This window comes from Passer domesticus, chromosome 15 (assembly GCF_036417665.1).
Source record: "Passer domesticus isolate bPasDom1 chromosome 15, bPasDom1.hap1, whole genome shotgun sequence".
Classification (NCBI taxonomy): Eukaryota; Metazoa; Chordata; class Aves; order Passeriformes; family Passeridae; genus Passer; species Passer domesticus.
This window is the reverse complement of record NC_087488.1, coordinates 6,047,896-6,066,128: the sequence shown is the minus strand read 5'-3', so window position 1 is coordinate 6,066,128 and position 18,233 is coordinate 6,047,896. Positions and strand designations below refer to the sequence as shown.

Sequence of the window (18,233 nt, the reverse complement as noted above, 5' to 3'; positions counted from 1 at the left end):
AAACACGGATGGGTTAAATGGGCTCCTGCTGGGAAGCAGCACCAGGCTGGGGTGCTGTGCCTCCAGCCCGAGTATTTCACATCCACCCCACCAAACCTCAGGGACACAAAGAGCACCATCAGTGAAGGGGTTCACCAATGAGCAGAGACATCTCCAGAGGGCAATTGAGCCCGTGCTAGAAGCAATCACCCTGCTGTGTCAGGGGAGCAGGGGTTAAGTGTGCTCCAAGTTCCAGTGCCTCAGTGAAGTGGCTGCAGCTCAGTGGAACAAATCTCACCTAAGAGGCTTTCAAACACCCTTAATGGTTACTGGAAGTAATCACAGATTTCACTGAGTATGGGTTAGGATTTAACTTCATCCTATTTTGGTAATAAAGTCAAATGCAGCCTTAAGCATTTAAGAGTAAAAAAGTCACAAGTGAGAATTTTTCTGAGATTGCTATCTCTTTCAGTTTATCAGAGTGAAAGCTTGTGATAGTCCCTGATAGCCTTTAGTGCTGTTTTCAGAATTATCACTTCTCCCTCTTAATACAAATCTAAGATCTGGACATCAACTTCACAAAACAATAGTCTGCCAAAAAAGGAATTAAATGGTAGTTTTAATTTCTGGCAGGAGAACCAGTACTTTTTTTTTTCTCCTTCCAAGTTTAATGTCAGTGAAAGATGAAATCACATTCCCTCTCACAAACAATCAAACATGATTTCTTTTGCTTTTATGCCTTTTGTCAGCAGTGCCAACTTTTTTGAGTTACTGTTAAACACAGTCATTGTAAACAGAGCTAAAACCTGTCTACTCCTATTATCTCACTGCACCATAAATTGCCTGGGTAGTGAAATAACAGCAACAAGACTGCAGTGTTCTTGCTAACAATGCCTGCTATGACTGAAGTGGGTAGGTCATGTACACAAAGCCAAGAGCAGGATTTGGCCACAGCAAAGTGTTAAGGGATATATCAGTGAAAGCTGTCGTTTATGCAGTGTCAGATACAGAGCTGCAGTTAATTATCTGTATTATTGCAGCGCCCAAAAAACCTTAGACCCAAACCCGAATTCCATCCTTCAAAGCGACAAATGAGCAGAGCTTTAAAAAGCTCAGTGGGACAAGAACTGAAGCTGCTGTGGAGCAGACAGGGCCCATAACCCAGGCAGAGAGGAGATGCTGGTGTGCAGGGAGCCCCCAGCTCACTGCCTGCCCACCCACTGCCAAATGCCACAGGAACACTTTCAGAGTGGGAGAAGAGGCTGGGAGCAGAGTTCAGATCTGTATCAGAGCTCCTGCTGAGGGCAGGAAAACCTCCAAGATCCATCTCTCAGCATTTAGCAGCTGCACTTTAAGGGTTTGGCAGGGCCCAGGTGAGAGCTGGTAACTCAGGAGTAATAAAAAGGCTCATGGGGAGGAGGAGAAGGGAGCAGCACCATGAGCAGTGCTGCAAATGGGAGCAGCTCACTTATCCCTGGCCTGACTGGGAAGGGAGAGCAGTGAAGGAATGCAAAGAGTCAGGGACATGGTCAGGGGCACAGACCAGAGGAAATCACCTTTGCAGAGGCTTCCCAACACTGTGAGGAAGGCAGACCACAGCCACCAAGGTGAGAAAAACAATTCCTCCATTAACTGAAATATGACAAAACAATATTTCAGGTCCCGGTTTTATATATGAATGTGGGGGCAGTATTTTGCAGCAGGAATCAGCAAGATTTAGAGATTGGCCAAATAAAAGCAGCCACATGAAAGTCTTGGTCAGGGACAAGGCTCCAACCCCACAGACAGCATTTTGCCCATGCTGGTCTAGTAAAGCAGCAAGCTGGGAATACAGATTAACCTGTCTGCAGCTCCATGGAGCTGGACCTGGCAGCTCCAGAGCTCTGAAAAGGTGTCAGAAATACTTAGATATCCTCTTGAATGTGGGTCAGGCAGTGGGAAACATCAGCAGAGAGATGGAGCTGGATTTATGCTCGCAGATGGTGCAAGACACAAGGTCTGGGTCCCAGAGAGGAGGAGGTGGGGAAGGGTCCTGGAGAAACCGCTCATCACGGTGAGGGGGTCTGGCTGACAGAGCACCCCAAACAGCAGGAGAGAGCTCTGTGGCTTTCTCTGGCCTGGATGCCCTCAATCCTTTGGAGAAAATAACCTTTGGGACCTATTCCAGATGTAGGTAGGCTTTACAGACACTCAGATAAACTCTTTGTGAATATAGGTATCTCTCTGCTTCTTGCAAGTGCAAACAGCTTTCCTGACAGCACTCCAGGCTGCTGTACTCCCTCATGCAGCTTTTAATAACCAGGCAGAAACTGGAGTACAAAGTAGTCATAACCAGTGTTTCTCTCCGAAATCCCTGTGTTGCAAAGGAAGAAATTTGTCAGAAGCTGAACTTGTATGCATCATTCATTTCCATTTGTACCAATACTTGCTTCTGCAGGTCGGGAATTGCTCCTTGTCCTGCAGAGCAGTGAAAAGCAGGCCAATAATGCCACCCACAGGTGCCCGGGTTTATTGCTGCCGTGGATTTCCAGATGGGTTGAGCTGGGATCCTGCAGGTGACTGGAATGGTGGTGCTAACTCCACAGTGACACAGGTGCCTCTAAAGTCACCTGCACTAAAAACTGCACTGGCTTAGGGAACTCACAGGTTACTCTGCAGATGGCTTGTGTTTGTTACAAACAATTTGTGTGGGGAGAAACAAAACCTACACAGGTTACAACACAGAAATTAAAAATAAAAAACCCCTGCCATCTCACTACTCAGTGATAAGGAGATCTGGTGAAAGCATTTCAAGCAATCAAATCCACTTTTTGAATTAAAAACATACATCAAGTATGTTGCCACAACGTGCAGCTTATTTTGTTTTGCCATTCCTATCTCAGAGATCCTTCAATTGTCATGACAAGGACTGTGATGATTTATGATTTCTCCTTTACAGAATAAGACAAAAGACAATTAAGAGCTCAGTCCCAGGTATGGCTGAAGCAGGGAGAGTTCTGCTTACAGGTACTGTACTCATTCTCTTATTTCTGGGGTCTATTTTATTTTAAAAATTAATACTGGAAAAAACCATTTTCAGTAATTGCAACCTGAACATGAATATAGGAGTTTAAGTTTAAGGTAGAAGGGATTAAAGGGTGTTTATTAGTTTATTCTCCCTTTCTTACAGAGGCAGGCTACAGTGTCACAGAAAGGTTTGGGATCGGCTCACTGCAGGGGAGGAGGGAATGTCTCCTCACACGTGCACTGAACATGGGCCATCGGGGAGATAAAACAGATAAAACCTGGCACTCTGCACAGACCTATTGCATCTCATGGCCGGAATGCATTTACATCCCCAGCCAGATTCCCAGCAGTCAGCTCTGTGGGATGTGTGGTGGCTCTGACATAAACCCTTCTTGTATTCTGTCGTGTCTCAGCCCCTCACAAAAAGTCAGCTCCTCTGAGTTCTCCAGGATTTTCTATCAGAACTGACTGAGGCTGAAGACATTGGTGTACTTATAGAAAATCCTGGAGGAGTCAAAAACACAAAGCTAATGAGTAAATACAGGATTTCATATTGCAAGTGTCTTGCTGAAAAAGGGACCAGTGCTAGCAGTGTATTCACTGCATGAAACACGATTTAGATGAGTGAGATTATCTGGGGTGTCCACATCTACTGAATAATTTAAGAAAATCAGCAAGGGAAAATGTTCTCTATTGAAAAATAAATTTAGAACTGACTTGAGTGAAATATGTTTAATAAGAGTACTCAGGGATAAGCTCCTGCCTTTGATCTTGTGTTAGGCATCTTATGTTACACTTTTCTTAGATACAGCTGTAGATATGGCAGCTACATTCCAAGTCAGCATTATCTCAGTATTAAAATCATCCTAGTTTACATAGAGCAGTAAGTCTTTGTGTATTAATTGCATAATCATTATTTGAACTTATTTATTGCACAGAATATAATCAACTGAGAGCAGATTCAAAGTAAATTAGAGACAGGGAATGAAAAACATTAGACTGTTCTAGCCTAAGCTCTTACTAGACACACTCACGCTTTATTGATGAAGTTCATCAATACTCTTATTTAAAGACCTGCAGCTCTGGAGAAACCACTGCCATGCTATCACCACTGGCACCAGAGGTAAGGAATTATTTCTGAAACCTAAGTGCTCTCCAAATGCCCCCCAAGTTATCCAGTCTCATTAAAATCAAAGACATCATCTACTGTCCTTAAATATTTGAAGGAAAAAACCACCACCTAAGGTGTTTAAGTAAATGGATTTTTTTCTCATTAAAATCAATATTTAAATAATTACAGCCTCATCTTAATTACATAAAAGATGACACACCCCAGCCCCGTGGGACAAAGCCCATTTAATGTGACATGGGGAGGTGGCAGCAGGTCCTGTCTCTGAGAGGGCTGGGCTCCCAGCAGCAGCCCCAGACACGTCCCACAGGGAGCTGAATCTGGCTTTCCCACTAAAAATATTTATGGAAGAGCAATAAATGGTTACAATTTTGAGCAGCCACAAGAGAGCAGAGCCCTAATTTTGGTCTGTGCCCACTGCAGAGGCTCTGCTGCAAGAGCAGCTCCAGGTGTTTGGAGCAATTACACAATGCTTGTGACATAGAGCCACCCAAGGAGTCCAGCTCAACTAAATTCAGCTGTCCCCCAAAACATTTTTGTCTACAGTCATAATAAACAAAAACAAAATAACAAAAAAACCAAACCCAAACCTTTCAGTTTAAAGATTCAGTGACAGCACAAGACCATTCAGTTTTCCATCAGAAGTGCTGCATTTATTGTCATACTGGTACCACAAAGGATTTCACCAAGCAGGCAATAACACATCTCATGATAAATAAGACCAAAACACCCTCCAGGCAAATTTATGGAAATCATCACTCACAGGCAAGCGTGATGAAAAAGCACCAAGCTAGCTTCAGAAGCAGTGAGAGAGCTGCTCCTCAGTGAAGTCCCTTCCAAGGCTGGCTGGGTGACCTCCAGGACACATCACCTGCCAGCAGGGCAGGGCTGGGCTGTGCTGCTGTGAGCCCTGCCCTGAGCTGGCTCTGCCTGGCAGCCCTGGCACTGAGCAAGGGGCAGCTCCCACAGGCTGCTCCACTGTGCCTCCCTCCATCACAGCAGCACCATCAGTCTTTTGCTAACTGGCCAAAGAAAATGCCTTTCCTGGGGAAAACCAGGGAGCTGGTGCTGATCCTGTGGTGGTCTGGGGGGTGGCAGGGCCTGTCAAGGTGAGTTTGTGACTGGGAGACTGGAAAAGCTGCTGCACCTGTAAAGACAGCCAGACCCCCTGAACCTGGACAGCAATTAACCAGGGAATGATGCTCTCTCCATGGGAGACAATAGCACAGGAGCAACAGCTCCCTCCACAGAAAGGCCCTTGACAAAGATAAGGGGCTGCTATAAAAGGCCCAGCTATTGAATATCCCAGAGCTCACTGAAAGCACTGCTCCACAGATTCCCTGTCCTCTGGACACAGTCTGACCCCAAACACCAAGCCACCATGGCTTGGGAGTTCATTACTCTTTCATGGGAGAAGAGAGAGGCAACACAAGACAGAAGTTTGAACAAGTTAAATGGAGTGGTCATAGGTTAAATCTTCAAAGATTTTCAGAAAATCGATTGCAACTGTGCCTGGAACTGGACATTCTGTAATTATGCTTTCACAAATATATCATACACCCATATTTACGGCTAAAACCCTCATATATCTAAAAGAAACACTACACTGCAGTGTAGGAACACCAAGCCCTCAGTGTGCCACATTTCACTGCAGGCTCGGAGACAAATCATGGCAAGCAGCAAGGAGAAAGCTCACAACATGGAACCAGAGCTTCCCAGCAATGCTGGCACAGCAGAGCCACTCAGAAAAGCAATCATTGATTCCTTCTAGAAAGCTGCACATTGATACCATTTCCTTTGGATTCAGCAGAAACAGCACAATAAAAAGAAACACATATTGAAATACAAGTTAAAATACACCAGAGGTTTGCTCAGGAGAGGTGGTGAGGCCCTGCCCTGGGTGCTGATGAGTCTCTGGCTGGGATTCAGAGGAAGAGCAGGGCAGGGTCCTGGAGGAAGGCCAGCCAGCCTGCACAGTGCCACCACAGCACACAAGGCTGCCAGGCTTCCAGCCAGCCTGCACAGTGCCACCACAGCACACAGGGCTGCCAGGCTTCCAGCCAGCCTGCACAGTGCCACCACAGCACACAGGGCTGCCAGGCCTCGGGCCAGCCTGCACAGTGCCACCACAGCACACAGGGCTGCCAGGCCTCGGGCCAGCCTGCACAGTGCCACCACAGCACACAGGGCTGCCAGGCCTCGGGCCAGCCTGCACAGTGCCACCACAGCACACAAGGCTGCCAGGCTTCCAGCCAGCCTGCACAGTGCCACCACAGCACACAGGGCTGCCAGGCTTCCAGCCAGCCTGCACAGTGCCACCACAGCACACAGGGCTGCCAGGCTTCAGGCCAGCCTGCACAGTGCCACCACAGCACACAGGGCTGCCAGGCCTCGGGCCAGCCTGCACAGTGCCACCACAGCACACAGGGCTGCCAGGCCTCGGGCCAGCCTGCACAGTGCCACCACAGCACACAGGGCTGCCAGGCTTCAGGCCAGCCTGCACAGTGCCACCACAGCACACAGGGCTGCCAGGCTTCCAGCCAGCCTGCACAGTGCCACCACAGCACACAGGGCTGCCAGGCTTCCAGCCAGCCTGAGCCTCCACTTGCTCCCTCTCCATTACAGGCCAAGTGCCCACACTCTCCAAGGGCTGACAAGTAGAGTTTTAAAAAAAAAAAAAAAAACCCTCCTTCGTCTTCCATGTAGCAGAGCTAAATCCACTTCAGCTAAGCTACAATTGTCCATGTTTCTTCCCTGCAGCCTGGCTGTGACTCAGCTCCTCCCTCCATGTATTCCCCACACGGTTTTGGGCTGGTTCTTCAGAGGGAGCCAAGCTGAGCCCGGCACAGGGTGAGGACAGGCAGCCCACAGTGACCACTCCTGATTGTCCAGGCAGAGGAACCCAGCTCACACACACAGAAACACTCCGTGACCCACCCCAGCCTTCAAAGCAGAACCTTCCCAAAATCCCCCTCCAGCAGAGATCCAGCAGGACCCCACAAACACACAATGCAAAGGTTCACAGTGAGGCTTTTTAAAAGCACAACGGGGATCCCACCCCACACCAGCTCCCCAGGGAATCGGGCACTTTGCACCATCCAGGAAAACCTGCAGAACTACCTTGCTGGTACACTTTGCTGCAGTGAAAGAGAATTGCAAATGTTGTTATTTGCTCCACCAGAATATCAAAGGGGAAACACAGGCAGAGCTCCAGTGAGAAACAGATCCATACCTTGGCAGCTGTCCAGCAGGGGTGCAGCTTGGATTCATCCACAGAGAGGCAATGATGGAAAAGTTCAAGCACAAATCCTTTTTCCAATTATTCATAAACCATTAAAGTGATATTCAGGGGAAAAAAAAAATCCAAAAGTTTTCTTCTGCAAACACAGTTCCCCCTGGCATGGCTGGCACCACATAACTCATAAAGGATGAATATTGAGTCTGCCTCCTCTGCCAAGCCCACGCAGCAGCTATCAGAAGCACGAAGAGAGTAATTAGCAGCAAGGGATGACAACACGAAGGCAACAGGTCAGAAAGAAATGCTCCAGAGCAGATCCAGGGGCTGGTTTGCTTCCCCCAGGCAGCCTGGGGGAGTGCTCACACCCGAGGACATGGTAATGAGCCAGGCTTCCATCCACCATCCTTCCTTAAATACACTAAAAACCTTCAACAATAACAGCTTCTACCACCTGTTGGGTAGAAGATTTCTGAGCCCACTGCCACAGCTGACTGCCCTGACTGCCCTCATCAGGAGCTCCACTTGAGCACAGTCCTGCTCCTGTCACCCCTCCCTGTCCTTCCCTCCTCACCTGGGACACATCACCACAGCCAGGTGCTGCTTGAGAAATTCATGGTTCTAGAGGGTAGTTTTGACCTCCTTGATAATAAAGTGATGCCACCTGAGCTGATGATCAAACCTGGAGTGCTCTTAGTGAAGGGAAAGAAATATTTGTGTATTGCTGGTCTAGTTTAGGGGCTGGCAATAATAATGTAGGGTAACAAAAAAAAAAAAAGAAAAAAATCTACAGGCAGCTACAAATGGTGCTGGCTCAATGAACACCTAAAAATCTGGGGGATGGATTTGTCCCTGGTAGGAGTAAGAAGGGAGGAAATAGCCTGTCCTTTCCAGCATCCCTGATGTCTGTATACTAATGCAAGAGTTAGTAAGCACAGTTCTGATTGCACCAGGCCAGTGGACGGTGCTGATTCAAACGGAAAGGTGAAATGCTCACATCTGTGCTTGAGCCCTGCTGACAGACAGGCTGAAGAAACATCAGGATCATCAGTGATTTCCTTGGAGCAAGGAGATGAAGCAGATGCCTCTCCCCTGCCCTGCCTGTGAACTGGGTGGGTTTGTGTGGGGCCTGGGCTTGTTAGTGCTCAGCCATCTGAAAAAAAAATAGTACAAAAAGCCCACAGCTTTGGGGCATTTTGGTTTTTATGGCATTTGCACTCAGAGAGGTTTGTCTCAGCATTTCTTTCTATTTGGGAACATTTGCTCTCCAGGCTTGCAGATGTTCAGTGCCACCTTTGTCACTTCTCTCTTGTCTTGCTAATCATAGAATAGTGTCAAATCTTAGAAAATTTGCTTTCCCTTTTATGAGTTTGAACTTGTCATTTTAATAACAAATATGTCCACCCTTGTGTAAAACCACAATTACAGATTTCTGAGATGTTTAGATAAAGCAGTCATTATTTTTATCGTGACCCCTCCTTTCCCAAACAAGCATGGCTAATCTTTTCAAAGCAAGCATGCCTAATCTTTCCAGGCTCTCTTCAAGGCACTGCATTATCATGACCCAATTATTCCTGGAAAAGATAGCTGGGAAATTTCTATCAGGATGATTTGCTCACAGAAACTGCAGTTACCACAAATACAGGGATGCCTTCATATCAGCTGGAATGGTTTTCTGTGGAGAAAATTCAGATCAAATATTTCCTGGTCTATCAGCTTGATGAGATCTTGTTTGTTGCCCCATTCTTTCCTAATTGGATAAGCACAGAGCTGCATTAACCCGAGGTGTGCTGGTGATGGCTGGGAATTGCAGGTCATGTATTTAATTTCAACAGGGCAGAGCACTACTTTAGTTTTCATTTTCTTACTTTCACTTTGAATTCCCCAGATAAACAAAAGTAAATTTAATTTAATTTCTTAATTTCTTGAAGTCAACTGAAGAGAAAAAGAGTAAGTGGTCTGTGCCACTCATTTCTGCACTTCTGCACCATTCTTGATGCTCTCAGCAGAGGCTGGGATCCCCTCCCTGGTCTGTCCCAGGAGAACAAGGTCTTACCACTGACAGGACAGGTTTTACCAGAGCTCAGCAGGGCTTTGAGAAATTCCAGCTTCTTGGAGGTGTCTGAAAGGTTTTCAAATTGCAGTGAGTATATTTGGGATTATTTCTCAGTGTTCTGACTTTAAACTAGGCATATTACAAACAAACAGACACTTCAGAAGTCGTGTCACCCCTATCAGATTGCTGTGACATTAATGAAACTGCCTTCTGGAGAGACTAGGAAGCTTGACACTAACCTGTCCAACCTCAAAGCCACACCAGAGTATGTTAAAGGTAATTTTTCCCATTTCCAAGGCAGCAGCGCAGCTTCTGCCAGAGACCCAGCTCCACAGACTGCAGTGGTCACTGTCTGTCCCTGAAAAAGGAATGTACATTTTATCCTGAGCACTGAATGGCCATTCACCTTGCTGAAATGTTATTTCTTTTTATAACAGCTTAAAGGAAGGAAAAAAAGAGAAGGAGCCCAATGCTGCCACTTTGGAAAGCTTTTATTGTAATCAACCTTACAACGCTTTTTGTTGTACAATACAAAGAACATTTAATCTCTCCTGGCTGGCACATTCCCTCCAGGGTTTTGCTGCTGACAATGGGAGCTTTCACTTTGACCATGGCAAAAATAGTGTCAAACCCACTGCAAGGCACTGCTTTCACTCAGGACACATTTGGGAAATTTTAAAGCATCGATGACTTCATGACATGAGGGAAAAAATAGGGGTTACAGTTAGAGAGACTTCATATATTTCCTATAAGTTTTGTTTCCCATGACTACCATCATTCCTAAAATGTGTTTAGTTTTCATGTTGCAAATGTGTGCATGGTTTGTTTTAACTGTTTGATTAATTAAAAGGAAAAAAAAAAAAAAAAACCAAAATTATGAGATAAGATTTCCATAGCACTTGTTCTTCCTAAATTTCCTAAAAATCTCTGAATGTGTGGTCTCAAGGCACTCCAGGTAGAAAGGGAAGAGGGAACAGAGGTCTTGGAATGAAGCCGGCACTGGACTGTTTTTAGAACTGAAATGTCAGCTTTTTCTTCTTTTTTTCATGTTGGTTTAAAGGAAAGTGAAACAGTTTGCACATAACAAGTTTTTGCATGGATATTTTCTAAAGCTCAGGCCAAATTCAACCTCTCAGTTTTGGACAAGGTTGTTAGAAAGTTGCAATTCAAGAAATTCCTCTGTACTTCCAAATTTGTGCCAAGCTTTTAGATGGCTGGATGGAAACTCCCCAAAAGGATTTGGTTTTTTTCACAGAGAGCCAAACAAGTGATTTCCATCTGGATGCCTTCCTTGCAGCTGGGAGAAACTAACAGCAAAGTGTAGGTGTGGATTGAAGGTACAGGCAGTGAGCAATGTGCATGTCCAGCCCCAGGGCCACAAACACCTTTTCTGTCTAGAGGAGCCCCTTGAAACACCACAAACTCACTCAGCTGGTTCCAGAATTTCCTCTACTCACAGCAGCTGTGTTTTCCACACTGAAGGACATTTCAGATCAGCATCCAGATTGAATCTGCAAAACCAGCAAACCCAAATGAAGCTAAGCTTATATTTTCAATCTCTGCCAGAGTGGCATTAAAAAAGGATATTAGAGAAGAAGAGTGAATTTGCTGAGATGCGTGTGAAACTCATGGAGAGGGTCCCAACAAGTCCCCAAGGCTGTCACCTTCCCAACACTGTCCTGCAGGTCAGAGAGAGGCTGTGGCACTTGTCTGCCTTGTGAGGGACAGTCCTGCTCTGAGAGCAGCAGATAATCACAGTGAACAGTGTTAGACAGCCCAGGGACTGAAAGGTTCTGGCATGAACTGCTCAGGAAACATTTCTGCATGTGGCACACACAGAGTGTCAAAACCAGGCATGTAACTTCCTAGCAGCATGCAAATAAAAATAGGTCATAAAAAACAAATCCCTCCTGCTGGCTAGTATCTCATTGAGTGTTTTGATGACCCTTGATTGGGATCCTTATGGATTAACAAAGAATAAGTAAACCTAGGAGAAACTGTGTTGGATAAGCTCTCATTGCTCTGAGAGGTGCTAGATAGTAAATAATCCATCTTGGGGAGGCTCTGAGAGGCTGGAGAGTTTTCCCATCTGCTGGAGATCTTTCTTAGTCTTGACTTGGATATAAATGCAGAAGGCAGGTCACACTTAAGTCGCTGCTCTGTAACCTTTTAGATGATAGGTAATTACTCATAAATGTGTCCTACAGATGCTCCAGGGATCCATCTGCACATGCCTGCCTGAGAGCTGATGGTTCTGGTTGAGTTCAGAAGAGACCAGAGCTGTGTGAGGAGTGGCAGATTTAGGGAATGCTCAGTAATTCAATTTTGCAGGCTCTGAATGGAAAATAATAAAGCAATGATAAGGCAGCTAGTAATAAAATTACATTTATTTTTGGAAACCAAAGAATTGTACAGCTATGGAAAAGCAGGTAGCTTGCCAAGTGAGCACAGCCAGCCCGCCCTCCAGCTCCAAGACTTATGGCCACCATGGGGCTGAGACATGCTTGGCCATCCCAAAAAGAATTCCACCACTCCTTAATGACATATCCCTGGCTTCAGAATATTTTTGAGTGGAAAGTGGATTTTTCTGGCATCCATCCTCAGTGTGCTCTGGTACAGCAGCATTGTTTGCCCATCCCCTGGCACTGGTGGCCAGCCTGGTCCCTGCAGCCCCCTCAGCAGATGGGCTGGGCTGGCACAGCCTGCAGGGATGGGTGGGTGAGATGCAGGAGGTGTGTGGAGGTGGGAGCACAGAGCATACAATCATCTATTTCCACTGACTGGAGACAACCAGAGAAATAAATGTGTGCCCAAATCACCCAGGATAAGTTAGGACACTCTACAGCTTTCTCTGAAATTAGTAGGGAGGCTTGCAATTAATTCAGCAGAAAGAGGCTTGTGCACTGACCATCATTTCTCTGCTGCTGGAGAGAACTGCTTGGCAGCTTTCTGGAGAAGGAAAATTCTGTAGCTGAGACAAAGCACATAGGTGGGCAGGCAGTTGTGATAAAACCACAGGGAATGGGGAAAATGAGAACCATCTCATGCAGGACTTAGAAATGGAATAAACAGGTTATTTTTACAGGATGGAAATGAATATATAACTCCAGGGATGAGGGAAAACACAGCAAGTACCAGCATTTGCAGTTCAGCATATTCCATTGCTATTAAAATTAAAGGAAGAGAAGGGCAATGAAAGGAGGAGTATTTTGAGAAGCAGACAGGACTGTGGTATCTGTAGTTATGTACTCTGCCTTCTGCATAGCCCACAGCAATGAGAGATGTGACCCTGTAATCTGCTGCAGAATTGCTGGTCATTTTCTACTGCCATTAGAATGCAGGATGGGAGCTGCTCTTGCTCTCACATGGACACTTAGACAATTTTTCTTTCTTTGCAGTTTCAGCCAATCCACACTAACAGTCTATTGGACTGGCATTTTCTTTGCCCCTCAGGATGGAAAAATGGAATTGATTCCTCTGAGAAGGAAGGGAGTAGGTATTCATTATCATAAAGTGAATTTGTAAAGTTCTGGTTGGTTCAGCTCTTCCCCTTCATTTTTTCAGCTCACTCCAAGTCATTGAACCTCTTGCATGTTATCCCATTGGATGGAACAGCAAATCACTCAACAATATTAACCACAGCCAAGATCATTCTTAATACTGAAAATTAGCAGCAAAAAGTGAAGGATCACCCGAGAAAGCATTTCTTCACTTGAGCTTTATGACCTGCAACAGAAAGTTTTGCAATGAACAACAGCTCATTGTCACTTGGAATGGTTCTGAAACTGTTGCTGCTGCTGTACTTTTCCACCACAGTGAAGTCAGTGGAATTAACCTCGGGGCACCTAAAGAGCTCAGGCCAGAGGAGCAGACCTCCTGCACTAGTAAAGCACAGTAACTACACCCATTTTAACACCCCCAGTGCACTGATCTGTTCTCATAACCAGGCTTGTAGGAATAACTTCCCTGCAACGTGTAAGTGGCTGCTGCTGGATAGTGAGTGGCCAGAGTGCTGGAGGTGGCATTTAGTGCTGGCATGGGGCTCTAAATTAGAAACTCAGAGAACCACTTGCCTTTTCTCATCCCCATTTCTGTTGTTTTTCAGCACGTGGAAGAGGTTCAGATGAGCACATACCACTCTGAGAAGACCCAAGGCTTTCTGCTCGGAGCAGTTCTCCAGGTCAGAAGCAGAGCAGTAAGCACAGGGCCAGCTGGGGCTGCTCTGAGCCCTCAGTGCTCTGAGCCTCTGGAATTCTCTCCTGATAAGCAGAGGCTGCACGGTTGTACCCTATTCCAGCCACTCAAGTGCTGGCAATTCAAAATTACTATCCCAAAAATGAGACAAGATGTTGTTAAGTCTCATATACAATTTCTTTTCAATTCCTACCATCAATTATTCCACTTGTCTGTAATGGCTTCAGACTCTTTTATCTTCCTCTCAGTGGATTTCTCTGCTGCTTTGCATTTAAATTCACCTTGTCTTCCTGAATACACAGACAAACTGTAAGCAATAAATGAGCCAGGCAAAAACAAACCTGTTGTTATTTTCTTGGCTTTCTCTGCTGTCCTGAGCAAAGGATGTTTCTATATCCCTTTGAGAAAGCCATCCAATGATGAATAACTATTTGAAAACAAATGGGAAGGATTGCACCAGCCACCTACTTCTCAGCCTTAGAAAGAGTAGGAAAATCCACCCATCCATAAATATTTTTTAGGATGATAGTTATGAAAATAAAGTAGGCTGGAACGTTCCCTATCAGGCCAGGCTGCAGCATTCAGCTTATATCAATTACTGTCTATTTGACATGCTTCATGCTCCCTTCATTAACAGGATGAAAGGTTTTATGGGATAATAACTCAGTTCCAGTGAGCAAATGTATTTGTGAGACCAAAGACTGAGTCCTTTGTCCTTGCAGAAGGAGCCTCGAGACTGCAGCAATTGGCAATGGTGTAGGATGGATAAATCACAGGAGCACAACTTCTGTCCCACAGAGCACTGTCCCATCCATGAATCACTGAGGACAAAGGATCCTCACTGCAGGACAGCTGAGAGAGCAGAGATCATCTTGGTGAGGATGCTGCTGCAGGAGGGAAATAGAAGAGCCACTGGCTTCAGCTGGATATTGAAGATGCTTTAATTGGAGTTACTGTCATATTAAATGGTCCCTCATGGTTTCCTCATCTCAATCAGGGTTTGATTGAAGACCTGTGACCTGAATTTGTGGTCATTACCTTACCAGAACTTATTGGTTTTCTTGCTCTTCAGGCAGTAGGCAGATGGTAATTGTTTCCTAAAACATTTCTCAGCTGAACAGCAGTGACAAACACTCTTCTCACCTCAGAAAATCCCAGAGCACATTACAAACTGCCTGGGCAAAGAGGACAGATGTGTTTTCCTTGGATCTGACAGGAGCCATGCAATAGCCACTCTCATCAGGGAAGGGGTATGCTTGGCTAATGGAAAATAATCATACCTGGCTTTCCACCCCAGCTGTCCCACTGTTAATCTCATTGTACCTGCACTCAAATTATCAGTAGGCATCCTCTTCTCCTTCTGCCTCAACTAATTACATGGAAAATCTCCTGTCCCAGCACAACCAGAGCAGACTGTAAGAATGGAGGAGGGTGTGCACTAAGGGATTGCTAACAAGAGGCAAACACTCTTTAATGCTCTCCAAGTTCTCCATTCCTCCTCTGGGGCCAGCTGAGTTAGGACACAGTGCATGTTCCCTCTTGCAGCCTGACTTTGCTGGGTGCAAAGAGCACAATTTTCCCCTGGCTGTGGTTTCTGGCTGTGTGGGACAGGACTGCATGGCAGGTTCTTGCTGCTAGGCTCTACTTCAGTTCACACAACCCGTGCACCATAAAAAGAACAAAAAAACATCCACACAGATCAAATATTACCACACAATGGCATCAACATATCTCATTGACAGACTAATCTGTGTTCTGTATGAAAATGTGTATTCAAAACCCCACCATGTGAGATATCACCTGAGAGGAATCACAGTAAGGACTTAAGAGGGGTCTGTACTCATGGCAGGTGAAATCAAATTAGTAGTACAGAAATTATTTGCTTTAAGCTCAGACCATGGACTGAATTTAGAGCTCTAAATCAGTGTTTACCTTGTTGAATGATGGGCTCTTGCAGGAGAGCATTTACTACAAAAACAAAGCTTTTAATCCAAATCAGTGAGTGTCAGAGTTTGAATTATGGCTGTAAGAGAAAGTCTTTTGTTTCTGTCACCTCTTTAGTCAATGCTAATTTGACCAAGGTGTGAATGAGTTAGTGTTGCTCCCAAAAATTCTGTGAGTGCAAAGAGGCACCTTCTCCCAGCACACAGAGCCTTTGGAACTCCTTTTAGACATCCTCAGATGAAAAACCCGCCTTCAGATGATGGAAGACAGGTTAGTAACTTGCAGGATATTTATTCTGAGTAGCAAAGTCATGGCTACAACAAAACAACTGAAGAAAGGAGAGGTGCACAGTGGACACACACTGAAAGTTTCTACTAATCCTCTTCCAAGGTGAGACTGAAGGGCAACAACCCTGCCCAGCAGAGCAGAGGAACAGCATGTCAGGAGACAGGAACAGCCTGTGGAGTTCTGCAGCAGGAGATTTGGGAGACACAAGGTCACTCTGTACAGGGAGGTGTGAATTGCAGAGCCACCTCAGGTGGGGTGAATATTAGCTCACTGCAGCACTTGCTCCATAAAGCATTATTTACTAAAATACATCTTTTTTTTTTTTTCCATTTTTCTGGTCTGCAGTTATTTTGTGCAGACCCCACGGTCTCACTGGAAGCTTCTACTTGCAAAGTCTCCTTTAACATCCCTCAGAATTGGGAGAGATGCTAAACTGGCATGGCAAAAAAATAACAATCATTTGGGAGCAATTGATATCCTGCTGTTACAGACTTGCAAACACTCATTTCCATACCACCTACAGTTATGTGTGCATCTCTTTGTTCTGATATTGAGAAAAAAACCCATTTGTATTCTTTCAATACAAGCAATCCTTGGCTTGAATTTTTAGTTGGTCAAATAACGCTAAAGAAGGAAATATTGGAATTTCTGCCTGTGCCATGGGACTATTCAGGCAGGCAAACTCTATTACAGCCATGGTCTTATCAAAGGAAAGGTAAATCTCCTCATTAAATCTTGGTTGTTGTTATTTTCAAGAAGAGAGCCTCTCTACTTCAGGGAAAATGATGGGGAATGTGACAGGCAGTGGTGGCAGCCTGCAGAGGAGCTGTGTGTGGAGCCTTGCCAGGGGGAAGGGGACAGCCACCCCTGCAGCTGGCACTGCTCAGCAGCCAGATGTGGGGACAGCCACATCTGCTGGGCCCCAGCTCCCGCCAGCATCACCTCTGGATTCCTGTGATCAGACACAAAACCAGTGTTGGCACATGAACACAATCTGGCATCCCTCTCTCACCTGCACAGAAACCAGCCAAGCAAAAAGCCACACGTGCACTTTGGCCTCCTGCCTGTGACTGACCTCTGGGCATCAGAAATTCAGTCAGGAAGGCTTCATTTGACAAGGACACATGCCAAAGCTCACCTTTCCAGAAGGATGTCCAAATTCTGAACCAATAAGTTAAAAGTAAAGCAATTAAGAGCACACTCTAATGGAAGTGGCCTTGAATCTTATTTTGTGTATTCATTTTTAATTATTCTTTGCATCCTTGGGCAAAATACTTCAGCCTGAATGCAACAGAATATCCAACCACCTAAGTCCTACAAGATTTGAGGTGCAATGCTAAAACAGAGCTCCCACAGCATCTCCACTAGACTTTTATTAGTCTGTCATCTGTTAAAATGGATATAAAATTAGCCCTGCTTTCCTACTGTCCTACCTTTTTGGGGAGAAGGGGAAAAGCTGAAAATATGGAGAGAGGATGAGGTACAAAAGCTTGTGACATAAGGATAATTCTGCTTATTTAACAAAGAAAAACATCTTAGAATATTACCTTGTGAGGGATGCAGTTTGAAAGCAGTCTGAGGTTTTCAGCAATTATGGTTAATGTATGTAGAAATAATCTAAATGGTTAGTAAAATGTTTATATTTATGTTATATGAAACTAGATATTAAAATTGCTTTTTTGACACTTCAAATGCAGGAAAGCTGTCTAGTCCTTTTACTAACACTCTTAAATGTTAATAAAACTTTTTCCTGCTATATTTTAAATGGAAGAGGTGGTGTAAACAACACTGCAGATGGGTCTCTTTGCTCTGCTGGGATATCCAGCTGTCCTTCAACCCACCAGACAGACTTTTGTTTACATATTCCCCATAAAATCGTTCAAGAACCTTTAAGTCATGCCAGGATCCAAAGCTCTGTGCATTCAGTGGCCAAAGAGCACATTCCCTGACACCCACTCCCCCTGCTGAGCCAGCTGGGGACATTAATCCAGTTACAGGTGAAGGTACGATTTAGGAGGCTAGGAAGTCATACTGATTTTTTTTTTCATTTGTTGGCCATACCAGAGGCTTGGTTTTTATGCCAATCCATCTCAAATGAACCTAACTGTACCTCCCTTCAGTGGAGGCACCAACCTCTGCCTGGGGACCTTGGTCTCTGCTTGGCCAGGCTGGGAGGGACAAACCTGCTGCTCCACAAACCCTGGGGCAACAGGCCTGGCTGTAGCTTTGATACTCTGCTAAGCAAGGGAAACCTGGAATCAGTCAGGCCTTACTGAAAACTCACATCAAAGGAAGCTTTTAATTTATTCTGAAGGATTTTAAATACCCCACCCCTCCAAAACAGCTGTAGTTCCCATTGTACCTACACAGGGTCAATTGCCACAATATTTAACTACATATAA

At 45.2% G+C, this 18,233-nt stretch overlaps 1 long non-coding RNA gene across 1 annotated transcript; it reads left to right on the top strand.

Annotated features, from left to right (window-relative positions):
- The first annotated feature begins 1,417 nt into the window (after positions 1–1,417).
- Positions 1,418–16,670, top strand: LOC135281288 (uncharacterized). The gene is made up of 3 exons (XR_010347984.1): positions 1,418–1,586; positions 2,918–2,985; positions 13,511–16,670. It is a non-coding gene; the product is annotated as an uncharacterized LOC135281288 (long non-coding RNA).
- The last annotated feature ends 1,563 nt before the right edge of the window (positions 16,671–18,233 follow it).